Here is an 18,940-nt window from a genome sequence, read left to right as displayed (position 1 = left end):
TGGACTCACTGCAGTGCATCCCCAGTGTTGCCTGTGCACTCTCTGGAGTCACTGTACTGCATCCCCAGTGGTGCCAGTGCACTCACTGGACTCACTGTACTGCATCACAGGTGGTGCCAGTGCACTCTCTGGACTCAGTGCACTGCATCCCAAGTGGTGCCAGTGCAATCTCTGGACTCACTGCACTGCATCCCCATTGGTGCCAGTGCATTCTCTGGACTCACCGCACTGCACCCTGAGTGGTGCCAGTGCACTCTCTGGACTCACTGCACCGCATCCCCAGTGGTGCCATTGCACTCTCTGGAATCACTGCGTGTCATCTCCAGTGGTGGCAGTGCACTCTCTGGACTCACTGCACTGCATCCCCAGTGGTGCCTGTGCACTCTCTGGAGTAACTGCAGTGCATCCCCAGTGGTGCCAAAGCACTCTCTGGACTCCCGGCACCGCATCCCCAGTGGTGCCAGTGCACTCTCTGGGCTCACTGCAGTGCATCCCCATTGGTGCCAGTGCACTCTCTGGAGTCACTGCAGTGCATCCCCAGTGGTGCCAATGCACTCTCTGGACCTCCGGCACCGCATCCCCTGTGGTGCCAGTGCACTCTCTGGACTCGCGGCACTGCATCCCCAGTGGTGCCAGTGCACTCTCTCGAGTCACTGCACTACATCCCCAGTGGTGCCAGTGCACTCACTGGACTCACTGTACTGCATCCCCAGTGGTGCCAGTGCACTCTGTGGACTCACTGCACTGCATCCCCAGTGGTGCCAGTACACTCACTGGACTCACTGTACTGCATCACCAGTGGTGCCAGTGCACTCTCTGGACTCAGTGCACTGCATCCCCAGTGGTTCCAGTGCATTCACTGGACTCACTGTACTGCATCTCCAGTGGTGCCAGAGCACTCTCTGGACTCACTGCACTGCATCACCAGTGGTGCCAGTGCACTCACTGGATTCACTGCACTGCATCCCCAGTGGTGCTAGTGCACTCTCTGGACTCACTGCAGTGCATCCCCAGTGGTGCCAGTGCACTCTCTGGACTCACTGAAGTGCATCCTCAGTGGTGCCAGTGCACTCTCTGGACTCACTTCACTGCATCCCCAGTGGTGCCAGTGCACTCTCTGGACTCACTGCTCTGCATTCCCAGTGGTGACAGTGAAGTCTTTGGACTCACTGCACTGCATCCCCAGTGGTGCCAGTGCACTCTCTGGACTCACTGCACTGCATCCCCATTGGTGCCATTACATTCTCTGGACTCACCGCACTGCACCCTGAGTGGTGCCAGTGCACTCTCTGGACTCACTGCACCGCATCCCCAGTGGTGCCAGTGCACTCTCTGGACTGACTGGACACATCCCCAGTGGTGCCAGTGCACTCTCTGGACTCACTGCACTGCATCCCCAGTGGAGCCAGTGCACTCTCTGGACTCACTGCACTGCATCCCCAGTGGTGCCAGTGCACTCTCTGGACTCACTGAAGTGCATCCCCAGTGGTGCCAGTGCACTCTCTGGACTCACTGCAGTGCATCCCCAGTGGTGCCAGTGCACTCTCTGGACTCACTGCACTGCATCCCCAGTGGGGCCAGTGCACTCTCTGGACTCACTGCAGGGCATCCCCAATGGTGCCAGTGCACTCTCTGGACTCACTGCAGTGCATCCCCAGTGGTGCCAGTGCTATCCCTGGACTCAGTGTAGTGCATCCCCAGTGGTGCCAGTGCACTCTCTGGACTCACTGTAGGGCATCCCCAGTGGTGCCAGTGCACTGTCTGGACTCACTGCACTGCATCCCCAGTGGTGCCAGTGCACTCTCTGGACTCACTGCAGGGCATCCCCAGTGGTGCCAGTGCACTCTCTGGACTCACTGCACTGCATCCCCAGTGGTGCCAGTGCTATCCCTGGACTCAGTGTAGTGCATCCCCAGTGGTGCCAGTGCACTCTCTGGACTCACTGCACCGCATCCCCAGTGGTGCCAGTGCACTCTCTGGACTCACTGCACTGCATCCCCAGTGGTGCCAGTGCACTCTCTGGACTCACTGTACTGCATCCCCAGTGGTGCCAGTGCACTCTCTGGACTCACCGCACTGCACCCTGAGTGGTGCCAGTGCACTCTCTGGACTCACTGCGCCGCATCCCCAGTGGTGCCAGTGCACTCTCTGGACTCACCGCACTGCATTCCCAGTGGTGACAGTGAAGTCTTTGGACTCACTGCACTCCATCCCCACTGGTGCCTTTGCACTCCCTGGACTCACTGCACCGCTCCAGCCGCGGTACCCTCCAGCCGTGGCAGCCGCTCCACTCGGTAGCGGCTGGAGCGGCTGCCGCGGCTGGAGCGGCTGGAGCGGCTGCTGCGGCTGGAGCGGCTGCCGCGGTTGGAGCGGCTGCCGCGGCTGGAGCGGCTGGAGCGGCTGCCGCGGCTGGAGCGGCTGGCGCGGCTGGAGGGGCTACCGCGGCTGGAGCGGTTAACGCGGCTGGAGCGGATGCCGAGTCTGGAGCGGATGCCGCGGCTGGTGTGGCTGGAGAGGCTGCCGCGGCTGGAGCAGTGCAGTGAGTCCAGAGAGTGCACTGGCACCTTGGGGATTAAGTGCAGTGAGTCCAGAGAGTGCACTGGCACCACTGGTGATGCAGTGCAGTGAGTCCAGAGAGTGCACTGGCACCACTGGGGATGCAGTGCCGTGAGTCCAGAGAGTGCCCCGGCCACACTGGGAATGCACTACAGTGACTGCAGAGAGTGTACTGACAACACTGCGGATGCAGTGCCGCGAGTCCAGAGAGTGCACTGGCACCACTGGGGATGTGGTGCCAGGAGTCCAGAGAGTGCTTTGGCACCACTGTGGATGCACTGCAGTGACTCCAGAGAGTGCACTGGCACCATTGGGGATGCACTGCAGTTAGTCCAGAGAGTGCACTGGCCCCACTGGCGATGCGGTGCACTGAGTCCAGAGAGTGCACTGGCACCACTGGGGATGCGGTGCCTGGAGTGCATAGAGTAATTTCGCACCACTGGGGATGCACTGCAGTTACTCCAGAGAGTGCACTGGCACCACAGGGGATGCAGTGCAGTGAGTCCAGACAGTGCACAGGCAGCACTGGGGATGCAGCGCAGTGAGTCCAGAGAGTGCACTGACACCAGTGGGAATGCGGTGCAGTGAGTCCAGAGAGTGCATTGGCACCACTGGGGATGCACTGCAGTGAGTCCAGAGTGCACTAGCACCACTGGGGATGCCCTGCAGTGAGTCCAGAGAGTGCACTAGCACCACTGGGGATGCAGTGCAGTGAGTCCAGAGAGTGCACTAGCACCACTGGTGATGCAGTGCAGTGAGTCCAGAGAGTGCCGCTCCAGCCTCGGCATCCGCTCCAGCCCAGTCAACCGCTGCATCCGCGGTAGCCCCTCCAGCCGCGGCAGACGCTCCAGCCGCGGCAGCCGCTCCAGCCGCTCCAGCCGCGGCAGCCGCTCCAGCCCCTCCAGGCGCGCCAGCCGCTCCAGCCGCGGCAGCCGCTCCATCCGCGGCAGCCGCTCCAGCCGCTCCAGCCGCGGCAGCCGCTCCAGCCGCGGCAGCCGCTCCAGCCGCGGCAGCCGCTCCAGCCGCTACCGAGTGGAGCGGCTGCCACCGCCGGAGGGATACCGCGGCTGGAGCGGCTGCCGCGGCTGGAGCAGTGCAGTGAGTCCAGGGAGTGCACTGGCACCACTGGGGATGCAGCGCAGTGACTTCAGAGAGTGCACTGACACCACTGGGGATGCGGTGCAGTGAGTCCAGAGAGTGCACTGGCACCACTCAGGGTGCAGTGCGGTGAGTCCAGAGAGTGCACTGGCACCACTGGGGATGCAGTACAGTGAGTCCAGAGAGTGCACTGGCACCACTGGGGATGCAGTGCAGTGAGTCCAGAGAGTGCACTGGCACCACTGAGGATGCACTGCAGTGAGTCCAGAGAGTGCACTGGCACCACTGGTGATGCAGTGCAGTGAGTCCAGAGAGTGCACTGGAACCACTGGGGATGCACTGCAGTGAGTCCAGAGAGTGCACTAGCACCACTGGGGATGCAGTGCAGTGAGTCCAGAGAGTGCACTGGCACCACTGGGGATGCACTGCAGTGAGTCCAGAGAGTGCACTGGCACCACTGGGGATGCACTGCAGTGAGTCCAGAGAGTGCACTGGCACCACTGGTGATGCAGTGCAGTGAGTCCAGAGAGTGCCGCTCCAGCCTCGGCATCCGCTCCAGCCGCGTCAACCGCTCCAGCCGCGGTCGCCCCTCCAGCCGCGGCAGACGCTCTAGACGCTCCAACCGCGTCAGCCTCTCCAGCCGCGTTAGCCCCACCAGCCGCGGCAGCCGCTCCAGCCGCGGCAGCCGCTCCAGCCGCTCCAGCCGCTCCAGCCGCGGCAGCCGCTCCAAACGCGGCAGGCGCTCTAGCCGTGGCAGCCGCTCCAGCCGCTCCAGCCGCGGCAGCCGCTCCAGCCGCTACCGAGTGGAGCTGCTGCCACGGCAAGAGTGGTTGCCGCGGTTGGAGCGCCTGCCGCGTTTGGAGCGGCTACCGCGTCTGCCGCGGCTGGAGCGGCTGTAGCGGCTGCCGCGGTCGGAGAGTCTGCCGCGTATGCCGCGGACGGAGAGCTGCCGCGGCTGGAGCGGCTGCCGCGGCTGCCGCGGCTGCCGAGGCTGGAGGGCTACCGCGGCTGGAGCGACTGCCGCGGCTGGAGCAGTGCAGTGAGTCCAGAGAGTGCACTGGCAACACTGGGGATGCAGTGCAGTGAGTCCAGAGAGTGCACTGGCAACACTGGGGATGCACTGCAGTGAGTCCAGAGAGTGCACTGGCAACACTGGGGATGCAGTACAGTGAGTCCAGAGAGTGCACTGGCACCACTGGGGATGCAGTTCAGTGAGTCCAGAGAGTGCACTGGCACCACTGGGGATGCAGTGCAGTGAGTCCAGTGAGTGCTCTGGCACCACTGGGGATGCAGTGCAGTGAGTCCAGAGAGTGCACTGGCACCACTGGGGATGCAGTGCAGTGAGTGCAGAGAGTGCACTGGCACTACTGGTGATGCAGTTTAGTGAGTCCAGAGAGTGCACTGGCACCACTGGGGATGCAGTGCAGTGAGTCCAGTGAGTGAACTGGAACCACAGAGGATGCCCTGCAGTGAGTCCAGAGAGTGCAATGTCACCACTGGGGATGTAGTACAGTGAGTCCACAGAGTGCACTGGCACCACTGGGGATGCAGTGCAGTGAATCCAGTGAGTGCACTGGCACCACTGGGGATGCAGTGCAGTGAGTCCAGAGAGTGCACTGGCACCACTCGGGATGCACTGCATTTACTCCAGAGACTGCACTGGCACCACTGGGGATGCAGTGCAGTGAGTGCAGAGAGTGCACTGGCACCACTGGGGATGCAGTGCAGTGAGTCCACAGAGTGCACTGGAACCACTGGGGATGCACTGCAGTGAGTCCACAGAGTGCACTGGCACCACTAGGGATGCAGTGCAGTGAATCCAGTGAGTGCACTGGCACCACTGGGGATGCAGTTCAGTGAGTCCAGAGAGTGCACTGGCACCACTGGAGATGAAGTCCAGTGAGTCTAGTGAATGCACTGGCAGCATTGGGGATGCAGTGCAGTGAGTCCAGAGAGTGCACTGGCACCACTGGTGATGCAGTATATTGAGTCCAGAGAGTGCACTGGCACCACAGGGGATGCACTGCAGTTAGTCCAGAGAGTGCACTGGCACCACTGGGGATGCAATACAGTGAGTACAGAAATTGCACTGGCACCACTGGGGATGCAGTGCAGTGAGTCCAGAGAGTGCACTGGCACCACTGGGGATGCAGTGCAGTGAGTCCAGAGAGTGCACTGGCGCCACTGGGGATGCACTTCAGTGAGTCCAGAGAGTGCACTGGCACCACTGGGGATGCACTGCAGTGAGTCCAGAGAGTGCACTGTCACCACTGGTGATGCAGTACAGTGAGTCCAGAGAGTGCACTGGCACCACTGGGGATGCAGTGCAGTGAGTCCAGAGAGTGCACTAGCACCACCAGGGATGCAGTGTAGTGAATCCTGTTAGTACACTGGCACCACTGGGGATGCAGGGCAGTGAGTCGAGAGAGCTCAATGGCACCACTGGGGATGCACTGCAGTGAGTCCAGAGAGTGCACTGGCACTACTGGGGATGCAGTACAGTGAGTCCAGAGAGTGCACTGGCACCACTGGGGATGCAGTGCAGTGAGTCCAGAGAGTGCACTGGCACCACGGGGGATGCACTGCAGTGAGTCCAGAGATTGCACTGGCACCACTGGGGATGCAGTACAGTGAGTCCACAGAGTGCACTGGCACCACTGGGGATGCAGTACAGTGAGTCCAGAGAGTGCACTGGCACCACTGGGGATGCAGTGCAGTGAGTCCAGAGAGTGCACTGGCAACACTGGGGATGCAGTGCAGTGAGTCCAGAGACTTCACTGGCTCCACTGGGGATGCAGTGCAGTGAGTCCAGAGAGTGCTCTGGCACCCATGGGGATGCCCTGCAGTGAGTCCAGAGAGGGCACTGGCACCACTGGGGATGCAGTGCAGTGAGTCCAGAGAGTGCACTGGCACCAATGGGGATGTGTCCAGTGAGTCCAGTGAGTGCACTGGCACCACTGGGGATGCAGTACAGTGAGTCCAGAGAGTGCACTGGCACGACTGGGGATGCACTGCAGTGAGTCCAGAGAGTGCACTGGCACCACTGGGGATGCAGTGCAGTGAGTCCAGAGAGTGCACTGGAACCACTGGGGATACAGTGCAGTGAGTCCAGAGAGTGCACTGGCACCACTGGGGATGCAGTGCAGTGAGTCCAGAGAGTGCACTGGCACCACTGGGGATGCAGTGCAGTGAGTCCAGAGAGTGCACTGGCACAACCTGTGATGCAGTACAGTGTGTCCAGTGAGTGCACTGGCACAACTGGGGATGCAGTGCTGTGACTCCGGAGATCGCACTGGCACCACTGGGGATGCAGTGCAGTCAGTCCAGTGAGTACACTAGCACCACTGGGGATGCAGTGCAGTGAGTCCAGAGAGTGCACTGGCACCACTGGGGATGCACTGCAGTGAGTCCAGAGAGTGCACTGGCACCACTGCGGATGCAGTGCAGTGAGTCCAGTGAGTGCACTAGCACCACTGGGGGTGCAGTACAGTGAGTCCAGAGAGTGCACTGGCACCACTGGGGATGCCCTGCAGTGAGTCCAGACAGTGCACTGGCACCACTGGGGATGCCCTGCAGTGAGTCCAGAGAGTGCACTGGCACCACTGGGGATGCAAGTGCAGTGAGTCCAGAGAGTGCACTGGCACCACTGGGGATGCAGTGCAGTGAGTCCAGAGAGTGCACTGGCACCACTGGGGATGCAGTACAGTGAGTCCAATGAGTGCACTGGCACCACTGGGGATGCCCTGCAGTGAGTCCAGAGAGTGCACTGGCACCACTGGGGATGCCCTGCAGTGAGTCCAGAGAGTGCACTGGCACCACTGGTGATGCAGTGCAGTGAGTCCAGAGAGTGCACTGGCAGCACTGGGTTTGCAGTGCAGTGAGTCCAGAGAGTGCACTGGCACCACAGGTGATGCACTCCAGTGAGTCCAGAGAGTGCACTGGCACCACTGGGGATGCCCTGCAGTGAGTCCATAGAGTGCACTGGCACCACTGGGGATGCAGTGCAGTGAGTCCAGAGAGTGCACTGGCACCACTGGGGATGCACTGCAGTGAGTCCAGAGAGTGCACTGGCACCACTGAGAATGCACTTCATAGAGTGCAGAGAGTGCACTGGCACCACTGGGGATGCACTGCAGTGACTCCAGAGAGTGCACTGGCAGCACTGGGGATGCAGTGCAGTGAGTCCAGAGAGTGCACTGGCACCACTGGGGATGCAGTACAGTGAGTCCAGAGAGTGCTTTGGCACCACTGGGGATGCAGTGCAGTGAGTCCAGAGAGTGCACTGGCACCACTGGGGATGCGGTGCAGTGAGTCCAGAGAGTGCTTTGGCACCACTGGGGATGCACTGCAGTTACTCCAGAGACTGCACTGGCACCACTGGGGATGAACTGCAGTGAGTACAGAGAGTGCAGTGGCACCACTGGGGATGCCCTGCAGTGAGTCCAGAGAGTGCACTGTCACCACTGGGGATGCAGTACAGTGAGTCCAGAGAGTGCACTGGCTCCACTGGGGATGCAGTGCTGTGACTCCAGAGAGCGCCCTGGCACCACTGGGGATGCAGTGCAGTGAGTGCAGAGAGTGCACTGGCACCACTGGGGATGCACTTCAGTGAGTTCAGAGAGTGCACTGGCACCACTGGGGATGGGTTTCAAGCCAACTGCATTAACCGCTCATGCTTCTTTCTTATGAGACGTTAGTAAACCAATTACTTAGCCTTGTCAAACTAAATCACAGGTAAAAATCCTGTACATCTCATGTGGCCAACCACTCCCAACTAGGATTCCAAGAACCAGGAGGTTCGGTGAAAATAGGGCTAGTGGTATTAGAGGGGTGATTATTAGGGTAAGCCCTAAGCTGTCTTTAATGGAGAAGTATGGGTGGAATGGGATTTTGTCGCAGTCTGATACGATTCCTAGTGGGTTATTTGAGCCTGATTCGTGTAGGAAGGTTAGGTGGACTAGGGTGATTCCTGCAATTAGGAAGGGCAGTAGGAAGTGGATGGCGAAGAATCGGGTTAAGGTTGGATTGTCTACTGAGAATCCTCCTCAGGCTCATTCTACTAGAGTTTGCCCAATGTACGGGATGGCTGAGAATAGGTTGGTGATTACGGTGGCCCCTCAGAATGACATTTGTCCTCATGGTAGGACATACCCTACGAAGGCAGTTGCTATTAGGGTGAGTAGGAGGATTACTCCTGTGTTTCAGGTTTCTTTTTATAGGTAGGAGCCGTAGTAGAGGCCTCGTCCGATGTGTAAGTAGATGCAGATAAAGAAGAGCGAAGCACCGTTGGCGTGGAGGTTGCGGATGAGCCATCCGTACTGGACGTCTCGGCATGTGTGAGCTACTGAGGAGAAGGCGAGTGAAGTGTCTGCGGTGTAGTGTATGGCTAGTAGCAGGCCTGTTAGGATTTGTGTGGCTAAGCAGATGGCTAGAAGGGAGCCGAAGTTTCATCAGGCAGAGATGTTGGAGGGGGCGGGTAGGTCGATTAGGGAGTTGTTGATTATTTTTAGTAGGGGATGGGATTTGCGGATGTTAGGGGCCATTAGTGAGTCTGTGTGTTATTAGGATTATTACCAGGATGGAGAGGGCGAAGGATCCTAGGTAGGCCTTAATTAGCCCTGTGTGTATTGAGGTTGCGGCTTTGCTTGCGGCTACTTGTAGTTCAGCAAGGCCCTCTGGCCCTATTTTTTTGAGTCAGGAGAGGTCGATCAAGTGTAGGGCAATGTTTTGTCCCTTTTCTAGTAGGTTTTTGGAGAAGAATCGGTGTACTAGGGGGTTGAAGTACCCTAATGCAGAGGAGAAGTTTATGAGGGGGGTTGGTTTGGGGTGAGTGAGGGTGTGTGTTATGTTCGATAGTTCTAGGGCTAGGATGATTCCTAGGATTGTTATGAGGATGGCAGCGGTTTTGGTGATAAGGGGTATGGTTATTGGGGGGGTTTTGGTTGGTGTGATGAAAGAGGTAATGATTATTCCTGCTGTAATGCTGCCTAGGGCGAGTCGGGTTAGGGGGGGCGGTGATTAGTGGGTTGTTTTCGTTTATTGATACTATTGGGGGGATTCGGGTTTGTCCAGCTTGGACTAGGATGGTTATGCGGATGCTGTAGGTTGCGGTGAATGCTGTGGCTATAAGGGCTCAAGTATTTAGGTATGATGTGTTTAAGCTTTCGATGATGAGGTCTTTTGAGTAGAATCCGGCTAGGAATGGGGTTCCTATCAGCGCCAGGTTTCCGATGGTTAGGCAGGAAGTAGTGACTGGGAGTATTTTCTGTAGGCCTCCTATCTTTCGGATATCTTGTTCTCCGTTTAGGTTGTGGATGATAGACCCTGAGCATAGGAATAGTATGGCTTTAAAGAAGGCATGGGTTGAGATGTGTAGGAAGGCTAGTTGTGGGAGGTTTAGTCCGATAGTGACTATTATTAGTCCTAGTTGGCTGGATGCTGAGAAAGCAATGATTTTTTTGATGTCATTTTGGGTTAGGGCGCATGTGGCAGCGAATAGGGTTGATAGAGCACCTAGGCATAGGCAGGCAGTTAGGGCTGTCTGGTTGGTGGCTAGCAGGGGGTGCATGCGGATGAGCAGGAAGATTCCGGCTACTACTATGGTACTGGAGTGCAGTAGGGCTGATACTGGGGTGGGGCCTTCTATTGCTGCGGGCAGTCATGGGTGCAGTCCAAATTGGGCGGATTTTCCTGCGGCTGCGAGGATTAATCCTATGAGGGGGAGGATTGGGGTTTGGTGGGGGTGTACGGCTTGTTGGATCTCTCAGGTGTTGAATGTTGAAGCTAGTCATGCTATGCTCAGGATCAGTCCGATGTCTCCGATTCGGTTGTAGATTACGGCTTGTAGGGCGGCGGTGTTGGCATCTGCTCGGCCTTGTCATCAGCTGATGAGAAGGAAGGACATGATTCCTACTCCTTCCCAGCCTACGAATAGGAGGAATATGTTGTTTGCGGTTGTTAGGAGGAGTATGGCGACTAGGAATGTCAGTAGGTAGGTGAAAAATTTTGTTACGTATGGCTCTGAGGCCATGTATCATATGGCGAATTGTAGGATTGATCATGTTACAAATAGGGCGATTGGAAGAAATGTTATTGAGTATTGGTCTATTTTTAGGCTCAGGGGGATTTTAAAGTTTATAATGAATTTTCACTCCCAGTGGCAGGTGACAGATTCTACTCCCGAGTAGATGAATGCGGTTGTAGGGGCTAGGCTAATTAGGAATGCGGTTTTAACAGCGCGGGTGGTGGCTTGTGGGGTGTTTTTAAAGTTTTTAAATAGAAATGGCAGGATGATTGGGGTTAGGAGGATTGTCAGCGTGAGTAGTGTGAGGGAGTTGATTAGTAGTGTGGGGTTCACTACTTTTACTTGGATTTGCACCAAGATGGGTGGTTCCTAAGACCAGTGGATTGCTGTTATCCTTTAAAAGTAAGGGGGCTGAGGTTTTAGGCTCAGATGTAAGAGTTAGCAGCTCTTGTTGGTTAAACCCTCCCCTCGGCAGGTAAGAAGGTTTGAACTTCTATTCTTAGAATCACAGTCTAATGTTTGGTTTAAACTATACTTGCATGAGGGGATTCCGGAGATCAGTTCGGGTTTGAGGATTAGGAGGAATATTGGGATAATGTGGAGTGTTATGAGCAGGTGTTCTCGCGTGGTTGAGTTTTGCATAGATGTGATGTGGGAGGGGATTGAGCCTCGTTGGGTCATTAGTAGTATGAATAAGGTGTAGGAGGCGGTTAGTAGGGTTGCGATTCCTGTTAGGATGATCGTGAAGGCAGATCAGTTGAATAAGGTGATTATAATGGTTAGCTCTGCTATGAGGTTTGTTGTTGGGGGTAAGGCTATGTTTGTTAGATTGGCCAGCAATCATCAGGTAGCTATGAGTGGTAGGAGAGGTTGTAGGCCTCGTGTGAGTAGTAGAATTCGGCTGTGCGTACGTTCATAGTTTGTGTTGGCTAGGCAGAATAGTATGGAGGAAGTTAGTCCATGGGAAATTATTAGGATCATTGCCCCTGAGAATGATCAGTGGGTTTGGATTATTCCTGCGGCGATAACTAGGCCTATGTGGCTAACGGATGAATAAGCGATTAGTGATTTTAGGTCTGTCTGTCGTAGGCAGATTGAGCTAGTCATTAGGGCGCCTCATAGGGCCAGGGTTAGGAAGGGGTAGTGCAGGAGGTTGGACAGTGGGCCCATAAATAGAGTGACTCGTATAATTCCGTATCCTCCTAGCTTTAGTAGTAGGGCGGCGAGGAGTATTGAGCCTGCGATGGGTGCTTCTACGTGGGCTTTTGGCAGTCAGAGGTGTAGGCCGTATAGTGGGGCTTTTACTATGAATGCTATGAGCAGTGCTAGACCTGATAGTATTCCTGTCCATGAGGTGGATAGGGTTGGGTGGGTTAGTTGTAGGGTTGGCAGGTGCAGGGTGCCAATTTTCACGTATAGGTGTATGATTGTGATTAGCAGGGGTAGAGAGCTTACTAGCGTGTAGAATAGCAGGTAGATGCCAGCGCTTAGGCGTTCTGGTTGGTTCCCCCATCGGGTGATTAAGATTAGGGTGGGAATGAGGGTTGCTTCAAATGAGATGTAAAATAGTGCTAGTTCTGTGGTGGAAAAGGCTAGTAGGATGAATGGCTGGACTGCGACTAAGGTTGAGATAAAGATTCGTTTGCGTTGTAGGGGTTCTTGTTGCAGGTGGTTTTGGCTTGCTATGATTATGAGTGGGAGTAGTCAGCAGGATAGTACTAGGAGGGGGGATGAGATTTGGTCAATTCCTGTTCAGTTGGATAAAAATTTGTAGGGGTAGTAGGTTGGGATTAATCACTGTAGGCTTAGGGCAGCGATTAGGAGGCTGTATAAGGTGGTGTTAGTCCATAGAAATTTTGGTGGAGACAGCAGGGCTGTTGGAAGAAGTATGATTGTGGGTAGGATGATTTTTAGCATTGCAGGAGGTTTAGGTTGTGTAGATGGTCGGAGCCATGTGTGCGGGTGGAGGCTACTAGGATGGCCAGGCCTGTGCCCGCCTCACACGCTGAGAAGGTTAGCATGAGAATTGGTACCATGGTGAATGAGGAGACTTGGTTTTCGATGGATCATATTGATAGGCCTACGAATATCGATAATATTATGCTTTCAAGGCATAGTAGGGCGGATACTAGGTGGGTTCGGTGGAAGGCTAGTCCTAGTCCGCTGAAAATGAAGGCTGAGTAGAAGCTTAAATGTAGGGGCGACATAAGAAAGTTACAGGGTTGGCTGTAATCTGCTGGGTCGAAACCAGCTATCTTTTTGGTTAGACTAACTTTCTGTTATTCTGCTCATTCTAGGCCCCCTTGAATTCACTCGTAGGCCAGTCCGAGTGTTAGGAGAAGGAGGATCACTACAGTTCAGGTGAGGGTCATTAGGGGGGATTGGAGTTGGACGGCTCATGGCAGGGGGAGTAGGAGGGCGATTTCTAGGTCGAATAGGACGAACAGGATGGCTACTGAGGAAGAATCGGACTGAGAATGGTAATCGAGCAGATCCAAGTGGGTCGAACCCACATTCGTACGGTGAGAGTTTCTCTGAGTCGGGGTTTATTTGGGCGAGTCAGAAGTTTAATGCGGTTAGGGCGGCGCTTAGGATTGATGATAGGGCGAATATGAACATGAGTGCGTTCATTGCTCTCCTCTGGGTTTATACCAGATTCTAGAGATTGGAAGTCAATTGTAATTAATATACTAGAAGAGCAAGATCCTCATCAGTAGATGGTTATGTAGAGGAATAGTCAGATGACGTCTACGAAGTGTCAGTATCAGGCTGCTGCCTCGAATCCGAAGTGGTGGTCTGATGTAAAGTGGAACTTGATCAGTCGGAAGAGGCAGACGGTCAGGAAGGAGGATCCGATGATTACGTGGAGTCCGTGGAATCCAGTGGCAACGAAGAAGGTAGATCCGTAGACGCTATCGGCGATTGAGAATGGGGCTTCGTGGTATTCTATTGCTTGTAGGGCTGTGAAGTAGAATCCCAGGAGGATCGTTAGGGTTAGGGCGTGGATGGCGTGTTTTCGGTTTCCTTCTGTGATGCTGTGATGGGCTCACGTTACGGTAACGCCTGAGGCTAGTAGGATGGCTGTGTTTAGTAGGGGGACTTCTATCGGGTTGAGTGGTTTAATTCCTGTTGGGGGTCATTGGCCTCCTAGTTCTGGGGTTGGGGCCAGGCTCGAGTGGAAGAACGCTCAGAAGAACCCTAAGAAGAAGAATGCTTCGGATGTGATGAAAAGGATTATGCCGTATCGTAGGCCTTTTTGGACTGTGGGAGTGTGATGGCCTTGGAAGGTGCTTTCTCGTACAATGTCTCGTCATCATTGGAGTATTACTAGGAGTATTGAGATGAGGCCTAGGGTTAGTAGTATGGATGAGTTGTAGTGGAATCACATGATTAATCCTGAGGTTGTGAGTAGGGCGGCGGCTGCCCCGAAGATTGGTCAAGGGCTTGGGTCAACTATGTGGTATGAGTGTGCTTGGTGTGCCATTAGATGTTTTCTTGTAAGTATAGGCTTAGAAGGAGCACGAAGACGTAGGCCTGGATTATGGCTACTGCTACTTCTAGGATGGTTAGGAGTAGTAGGATGATTATTGTTAGGATGGATACTGCAGGAAGGGTGGGTATTAATGCAATGGAGGCTGTAGAGATGAGTTGGATGAGTAAGTGTCCTGCTGTAAGGTTGGCTGTAAGGCGGACTCCGAGGGCTAGGGGGCGGATTAGTAGGCTGGTTGTTTCGATCAGGATTAGTGCGGGGATTAGGGGTGTAGGGGTACCTTCGGGTAATAGGTGGGCTAAAGAGGCTGATGGTTGGTTTCGTAGGCCTGTTAGTAGTGTGGCGAGCCATAGTGGGAAGGCTAGGGCTATGTTCATAGATAGTTGGGTGGTTGGGGTGAATGTATATGGAAGGAGGCCTAGAAGGTTGATTGTAAGAAGTATGATTATTAGGGATGTAAATATTATGGCTCATTTGTGGCCATTTTTGTTGAGTGGGACTATTAGTTGTTTTGTGATTAGGTGAAGGAGTCATGTTTGGATAGTAGAAAGGCGGTTGTTGATTCATCGGTTGTTTGGGGACGGGAATAGTAGGGCTGGGAAGAGTAGGGATAGTAGGATTAAGGGGATGCCGAATAGATTGGGGCTGGAAAATTGGTCAAAGAAGCTTAGGTTCATGGTCAGGATCATGGTGTGGGTTTGGTAGTGAGGGAGGTCTTATTTGATGGGGGGTTGGTTGTGGTGAAGGCTAGTAGTTTTGGTTGGATGAGGAGTGCTAGGGTTAATCAGGTTATAATTATGATTGAAAATCATGGTGCGGGGTTAAGCTGTGGCATATCATTAAGGAGGGGGAAGTCCCTCTTTGGCTAGCTTAAAAGGCTAGTGCTGTTGCATAGCTTCTTAATGATTAGGATGATGATAGAAGGGACGATCAGGCCTCGAAATGTGGGAGTGGGGTTGATTCTACTACAATGGGTATGTAGCTGTGATTAGCCCCGCAAATTTCTGAGCATTGTCCGTAAAAAATCCCAGGCCGGGTGGTAATGAATGAAGTTTGGTTTAGTCGGCCTGGGATTGCGTCTGTTTTAACTCCGAGCGTTGGGACTGCTCAGGAGTGGAGTACGTCTCCTGCAGTAATGATTACGCGGATGGGGGATTCTATTGGGATAACTACGCGGTGGTCAACTTCTAGCAGTCGGAAGTGGCCGTTGGGTAAGTCTGGGGTGGGCACTATGTAGGAGTCGAATGATAGGTCTTTGAAGTCTGTGTATTCGTAGCTTCAGTATCATTGGTGGCCGATGGCTTTTAGGGTGAGGTCTGGTTCATCGATTTCGTCCATTATGTAGAGGATTTGTAGGGATGGGAGGGCGAGGAGTACCAGGACGATAGCAGGTAGGATTGTCCAGATCAGCTCTACTTCTTGGGCGTCTACAGCATTGGACGAGAGTTTTTCTGTTAGTATGTGGGCTAAAAGGTAGAGAACTAGGCTGCAGATAGCTAGGGCAACGATTAGGGCGTGGTCGTGGAATTCAACGAGTTCTTCTATGATGGGTGATGAGGCGTCTTGGAATCCTAGTTGGGAGTGGTTGGCCACATGAGATGTACAGGATTTTTACCTGTGATTTAGTCTTGACAAGGCTATGTAATTGGTTTACTAACGTCTCATAAGAAAGAAGCATGAGCGGTTAATGCAGTTGGCTTGAAACCAGCATGTGAGGGTTCGATTCCTTCCTTTCTTGTACTTGGACGAAGGCCGGTTCCTCGAAAGTATGGTATGGGGGAGGGCAGCCGTGGATTCATTCAACGTTTGTGGTAGTTAGTTCTGGTTGTAGGACTTTTCGTTTGGCCGAAAAGGCTTCTCAGATGATGAATATTAGTATGATTACGGCTACTATTGAGATTAGGGAGCCGATGGAGGAAATGGTGTTTCATAGTGTGTAGGCGTCGGGATAGTCCGAGTATCGTCGGGGTATTCCTGCTAGGCCTAGGAAGTGCTGGGGGAAGAACGTTAGGTTTACTCCTGTAAATATTACCCCGAAGTGGGCTTTTGCTCATGTTTGGTGTAGGGTAAACCCAGTGAGTAGTGGGAATCAGTGAGTAAATCCTGCTAGAATGGCAAAGACGGCGCCTATGGATAGGACGTAGTGGAAGTGGGCAACTACGTAGTACGTGTCGTGCAGGGCGATGTCTAGGGAAGAGTTTGCAAGAACGATTCCTGTTAATCCTCCGATGGTAAATAGGAAGATAAATCCTAGAGCTCATAGTATTGGGGGGTCTCATTTGATTGTTCCTCCGTGCAGGGTGGCTAGTCAGCTAAATACTTTGATTCCGGTAGGGATGGCAATGATTATAGTGGCTGATGTAAAGTAGGCTCGGGTATCAACGTCTATTCCTACTGTAAACATGTGGTGAGCTCAGACGATGAATCCTAGGAAGCCGATGGATAGTATGGCTCAGACTATTCCCATGTAGCCGAAGGGCTCCTTTTTGCCTGAGTAGTACGTGACTACGTGTGAGATGATTCCGAACCCCGGTAGGATCAGAATATAGACTTCTGGGTGTCCGAAGAATCAGAATAGGTGTTGGTACAGGATTGGGTCTCCTCCTCCAGCGGGGTCGAAGAATGTGGTGTTTAGGTTTCGATCAGTTAGTAATATTGTAATACCGGCGGCGAGTACGGGGAGTGATAGAAGGAGTAGGATGGCGGTAATTAGTACGGATCAGACAAATAGTGGGGTTTGGTATTGTGAGAGTGCGGGGGGTTTTATGTTGATGGCTGTGGTGATAAAGTTGATGGCCCCAAGGATGGAGGAGATACCGGCTAAGTGGAGTGAGAAGATAGCCAGGTCTACTGAAGCTCCGGCGCGGGCAAGGTTACCTGCTAGGGGAGGGTAGACAGTTCAGCCTGTGCCGGCGCCAGCTTCTACAGTGGATGAGGCTAGTAGTAGGAGGAATGATGGGGGGAGGAGTCAAAAGCTTATGTTGTTTATTCGCGGGAATGCTATGTCGGGGGCACCGATTATGAGGGGGACTAATCAGTTGCCGAATCCTCCGATCATGATGGGTATGACTATAAAGAAGATTATTACAAAGGCGTGAGCGGTAACGATTACATTGTAAATTTGGTCGTCGCCTAGGAGAGTCCCTGGTTGTCCTAGTTCTGCGCGGATTAATAGGCTGAGTGCGGTGCCGACTATTCCTGCTCATGCCCCGAAGATGAGGTACAGGGTGCCAATATCCTTATGGTTAGTGGAAAATAGTCATCGGTTGATGAAGGTGACGGGTAAGATGGCTGAGTGTTGAAGCGTTAGGCTGTAGTCCTTTTTACAGAGGTTTAATTCCTCTTCTTATCGGCTCTGTAGTGAAATTCATGTTGAGTTGCAAGCTCATCGATGCGCACTAGGGTGCGTCAGGGTCTTTGTAGGCAGAAGCCAATTGGTTTAGGCATTTAGCTGTTAACTAGAGTTTTGTGGGATCGAAGCCCATCTGTCTAGGGAGGCTTTAGCTTAATTAAAGCGTCTGACTTGCATTCAGAAGATACAGGTTAATATTCTGTAAGTCTTAATGTGCAGAAACTAAGAGGGTTTAACTCTTATTTAAGGCTTTGAAGGCCTTCGGTTTGGGGTGTTATCCTAAGTTTCTAGACAATGGCATGTATTATTGGGGACAGGGGAAGTAAGAGGATTGATAGTGAGGCAAGGACCGCAGTAGGTGTGCTTGGGGCTTTGCTAGTGTATCATTGTTTTATGTGGTTAGAGGAGTTGGGGGGAAGGGTAATTGTTGAGTGGTATGCGAGGCGTAGGTAGAAGAAGAGGCTGAGCAGTGATAGCATGGCAATTGCCATGGCTGCTGGTGTTATTTCCTGTTTAGTTAGTTCTTGGATGATAAGTCACTTTGGTATAAAGCCTGTTAATGGGGGGAGGCCTGCTAGGGATAAAAGTACTAGTATTAGGGTGGCGTTTAGCACTGGGGTTTTTGTTCATGAGGTTGTGATCATGGATAGGTTAAGGGCTTTGATTTTGTTAAGGGCTAGGAATACGGCTGATGTTATGATTGTGTATAGGTAGAAGGTAAGTAAGGCCAATTTGGGGCTGTAAACTAGGATGATGGCGATTCAGCCTAAGTGGGAGATGGACGAGAAGGCTAGGATTTTGCGTGTTTGTGTTTGGTTCAGTCCTATTCAGCCTCCTAGTGCTGTTGAGGCTAGGGCCATGGCGGTGAGTAGAGCTGGGTCGAGGGATTTGGATGTTAGTAGGAGCAGGGTTAGTGGGGGGAATTTTATGAGGGTCGAGAGTAGCAGGGCTGTTATTAGTGGCGATCCTTGTAGTACTTCTGGGAATCAGAAGTGAAATGGCACTAGGCCCAGTTTAATAGCGATTGCTGCTGTCAGTAGTAGACAGGAGGTTGGGTGGTTTATTAGTGTGATGTCTCATTGGCCGGTGACTCAGGCATTGGTTATGCTAGAGAATAGGACCAGGGCGGAAGCAGCTGCTTGGGTTAGGAAGTCTCTGGACTCACTGAAGTGCATCCCCAGTGGTGCCAGTGCACTCTCTGGACTCACTGCACTGCATCCCCAGTGGTGCCAGTGCACTCTCTGGACTCACTGCACTGCATCCCCAGTGGTGCCAGTGCACTCCCTGGACTCACTGCACTGCATCCTCAGTGGTTCCAGTGCATTCACTGGACTCACAGTACTGCATCTCCAGTGGTGCCAGTGCACTCTCTGGGCTCACTGCAGTGCATCCCCAGTGGTGCCAGTGCACTCTCTGGACT

The 18,940-nt window shown here is 53.6% G+C and overlaps 1 long non-coding RNA gene across 1 annotated transcript in view; it reads right to left on the bottom strand.

Annotated features, from left to right (window-relative positions):
* Positions 1-18,669, bottom strand: part of LOC136789564 (uncharacterized) — a 36,771-nt gene extending 18,102 nt beyond the window's left edge. Inside the window, exon 1 of the long non-coding RNA XR_010828252.1 lies at positions 15,236-18,669. This is a non-coding gene — a long non-coding RNA (uncharacterized lncRNA). The remainder of the gene's footprint in view (positions 1-15,235) is intronic.
* Positions 18,670-18,940: the final 271 nt, after the last annotated feature.

Source organism: Anser cygnoides, unplaced genomic scaffold (genome assembly GCF_040182565.1).
Source record: "Anser cygnoides isolate HZ-2024a breed goose unplaced genomic scaffold, Taihu_goose_T2T_genome scaffold_62_1, whole genome shotgun sequence".
Taxonomy (NCBI): domain Eukaryota; kingdom Metazoa; phylum Chordata; class Aves; order Anseriformes; family Anatidae; genus Anser; species Anser cygnoides.
The sequence above is the reverse complement of the archived record's forward strand: the minus strand, read 5'-3'. Positions and strand labels throughout refer to the sequence as shown.